The sequence below is a fragment of the Solanum pennellii genome, chromosome 5 (assembly GCF_001406875.1).
Source record: "Solanum pennellii chromosome 5, SPENNV200".
Lineage (NCBI taxonomy): Eukaryota > Viridiplantae > Streptophyta > Magnoliopsida > Solanales > Solanaceae > Solanum > Solanum pennellii.
In genome coordinates this window covers 27,016,695-27,020,888 of record NC_028641.1, presented here as the reverse complement: position 1 = coordinate 27,020,888, position 4,194 = coordinate 27,016,695, and the positions used below count along the sequence as shown (strand labels likewise).

General features: G+C 31.3%; 1 long non-coding RNA gene across 1 annotated transcript; it reads left to right on the top strand.

Annotated features, from left to right (window-relative positions):
- Positions 1-591: 591 nt before the first annotated feature.
- LOC107019881 lies at positions 592-1,775 on the top strand. The gene is made up of 2 exons (XR_001456773.2): positions 592-1,434; positions 1,699-1,775. It is a non-coding gene; the product is annotated as an uncharacterized LOC107019881 (long non-coding RNA).
- Positions 1,776-4,194: the final 2,419 nt, after the last annotated feature.

The following is a 4,194-nucleotide window of genomic DNA, read 5'->3' as shown; positions in this document are numbered from 1 at the left end:
AGTATCATTTCACATTTATTTATTTTTTGAAAATAATACTAGTCCATCAGTCATAAAAATTATATAATTGATCAATCTTTTATCTCTCCTAAAATTGAATAGGAATGATTGAGGAACCTTTTAGGAAATTATTTATATAATTATTGTTTGAAATGATATAATTTATTAAAACAACGACAAATTTGAAAAGAAAAAGTTTAACACTTCTAGATCCCTAAAAACGCAACTCTTTTTAAATTAAATTTTTTTTGGTTAAAATGACATTTAAATGGATCTGAACTCTGAAATAGTATTGGTATATGTTTTAATGAGATTGATAACTTCAATATTATCAATGATTTTAGCTCAATTCATTTTGATTTGTTTGATTCAGATTACAAATAAAAGAATCACTCATATCTATTTAAGGGTTAATATAACCGTCTTTTTATCTACTTTTTTAATTACTACTGATAAAGTTTTAATTACAAGTATTAAGAGATCAATTTTAATTTGTTAATTATATTTTATTAAATAATTATATAATGTTATCATAATTAATAGGTGAAAGAAATAACATTAATGAGAGAGAATCAGTTGATAAGTATCAATTACACCTTTCGAGAGAGTTTTTTTAACTGATCTTCATCCCTACTCCCACATACCCACGTTTCTCTTTCTCCCCACGGGCCTAACTATTTCTCTTTCAACCACTTCGTTGTTCTTCTTCTCTATTCAAATGAAAACCTCCACAAATTTTGTACACATTGTGAAGAATAAAAAAGATCAATTACAAACCATGCAGGAAAATAAAAAAAGTACACCATACACCTAGAAAGAGTCTGAGGACCCTCCGTGATGATCTCGAGGCTCCCAAGCTAATTCTGAGCCCCCTTGTGAATTACTTTTTGTCAAGACAACATCGAATGGAAGTTTTGACTTCTCCCTTGAGTCTAGAAATGTCAAATTTGATTAGGTTGCATATTTCTTTTGTGTGCACGGGGTTTTAAACAAAACTTAGCTGATTTTATTGGTACCTGATGTTGGTGCTTAATTTTGCGACCCTGACTCGTTTAAGCGACTTTGCTTTAGTAGCCAGGGCTCCGATTTAGCAAGCTAGGCCAGTTAAATGGAAGTCGCTTTAGCATCTCTCTCATCGCTTAAACGAGCATCACTTTACGACTAGGGGATCACTCAAACGAGCTTAGCAGGCCAAACCATACCCTTTTTGTGACCCTAGTGCTGCTTAAGCAAGCCTCGCTTTAGCGACCAGGGGCTTATAAAATAAACCGCCTCTTGCAGGCCAGTCACTTAAGAGAGATAAGTGGTCACTTAAGTTTTAGCGATCCATCCCTCTTTAGAGATTTGATTGCAACAATTCAAAGTCTGGTGTTTTTTTTGAGCTTGGGTCTATGCAGTGGTGTGATTGAAAGTGTGTGGCATCCCTCGTTTCAGGTAATTCGTTCAATTGTAGGCTACCTTATCTTAGTTGTTATCTTTAATGGTGAAATTGTCGTTTGTTGTTTCGAGCCCCGAATTGTGTTCCATTTGGAACACAAGTTTGGGGGTACCATTTAAGACTTTTTAACTTAGTCGATCCCAGAAGTTTCGGCATTGGTGCCATGGTTCCCGTTTGATTTAAAAAGTGTTATATGTCTCTATTTTATGTGGTTTAGTGTCTAAAGGAGTGTATTAACATTGTAATCCTATTTTCAATAGCGGGGCAACATTCTGAGGTTGTTCGTAAAGAAAAAACTCCAGATATGTGATTTGGAGCACATGCTGTCAGCCTTAAGGTAGGCTACAACTTTCTTCATCCTAGATTGAGCTTGAATGTGTGAACATATGTTGATTAAAGTCTGTTGGGATTTAGCAAGTGTGAATGGGAAAAGAAAAGAGAGAATATAAAAAGTCAGGTAACGGTAACATTCCGAAAAGTTGTTACACTTTCCGAAAAGTCGTTACTCTCCGAAAAGTCGTTACTTTCCGAAAAGTCGTTATTTTCCTAACAGACACAATTTTCCGAAAAGTTGTTATTTTTTCCAAAAGACACAACTTTCTGGATAAAATGGGTCTGAACAGATTTCACTGAACAGACATGTTCCTTGCTGAAAATGGCTATAAAAGGAAGTCAATTTTTGATTTTTTAAACCACTGAAAATTTTTTCTTTCTCTGCATTTATTTTTCTCTCAAATAAAATCAAAGTGTCGATCGACTGAGTCTGTGTGACTTGTGACTTGTTGCTGTTCTTAAGTTCGTTGAAGTTAAAGAAGTTTGAGGTACCGCTATTTCTTTAACAGATTTAATCCGTTTTATCTTGGGAGAAATTAATCCATAACCTTGGGTACAGTGAGGGGATTAAATTTCTTAAGGACACACATTAGTTTCTGTGGACTCGGATTAATTCTTGTATTTTATATTTTTCCTGCTTCATCTTATTTCTGTTTCCGTTTATTAACCTTATAAATACAGGTTATTGTAAGAATAACAAAGTCAAATGGGGGAGAGTACCTAGTTGGTTTTCTTTCATAGAAACCATGTTTTAGGCTTGATCGATATTATTTCAGGATTAGAACTATACTAGCTAGTTGGGGTTATGAGTCTATCCTTATCTTATGTTTTGACTTGTAAGTTGTTGTGATTGTATAATTGAGCTTCGACCTAGTATAGGCTTAGACTAGTTATTGCCATAGACTTCTTACATTTAAAGCATTAGGCCTTGTTTCTCCTCCGACATTCACTACTAAAATACTGGGGGAAAAAAGAGACGAAAAAGTGACACAGTTAATCTCTTGGTTTCTTGGCTCGACGCTTTTTCAAAAGCGACGGACTGCGTCGAATTTTTTTTTTTTAAATATTTTTTTGAAGAATGTGACGTCGTCTATCACTTATTTTATTTTATTTTATTTTTAAATTTAAAAGAGAGATGAAATCCGTCGATTTAAAATCTTGAAAAGCGACGGACAATGAGACACTGTCCGTCGCTTTTTTGAAAACAAAAATGTGAAAACTTCAGAAAAGCGACGAACTAAAGGACCATGTACGTCACTTTTTTGGGATTTAAATAAAAATTAAAACAGCGACGGACTAAAGGAACTTGTTAATTGCTTTTCTGAATTTTAAAAAAAATAAAATCCAAAAAAAATGATAGAAAAAATCATTTTGTTCGTCGCTTTTTTCTGATATTTGTTTGACAGCAGAAACTGCCAAATTCTGCTGCTCACCTGCAAAATCAATTCAATTCAATTGAAGTCAAGTCAACTCAATCCCAATCAAACACAAAACATTATAAAGAAGCTACACAAAATGTAAAACAACAAACATAAATTAATATTCAAACATATCTAAATCACAATTTAAAGACTTATAAAGTCTTTCAAAATTCGTTTCAAAATTACAAATAATTTATAAAGACTATATTTTATCAAGATTTTTAAAGTTCAACCTAATAATTAGTTCATAAATTCTATAAGTCAAGATTTCTAAAGTTCACAACCTAAAATTTAAAATCCTACAATAATTCAAGATTTCTAAAGTTCACAACTTAAAGTCTAAAATACCAAAATAATTCAAGATTTCTAAAGTTCACAGCCTAAAGTTCGAAAACCCTAAAATAATTCAAGATTTCTAAAGTTCACAACTTTAAGTTTTAAAATCCTAAAAAAAACAACTTTTCTAAAATTTATAACTTAAAGTTCTAAAATTCTACAGTAATTTAAGATTTCTAACGTTTCACAACCTAAAGTTCTAAAATCTTACAAAAATTCAAATTCTCTAAAGTTCACAACTTAAAGTTCTAATCCTACAATAGTTCAAGATTTAACGTTCCCAATCTTATAAAGTTCTAAAATCCTTCAATAATTCAAGATTGTTGACGTTTACAATCTTATAAAGTTTTAAAATCTTACAATAGTTCAAGATTTCTAAAGTTCACAACCTAAAGTTCTAGAATCCTATATCACAACCTAATTAAAGTTCTAAAACCCTACCAAAATTTAAGTTCATATCTAATTTCTAGAATTTCTAAGTTCAAGAATATAATTCAAGTAATTCATTTTTCAACAACAATATAATACATATAAGCACAAATACAATGAAAAATTGAAAAATTTAACTAATCTCTAACTTCTAGCTTCTAATTATTTGTTAGTTCTAACTTCTAATACTTAATTTACAATTTCATATTTAAAAATCTCCAACTTTTCTAACTTCAA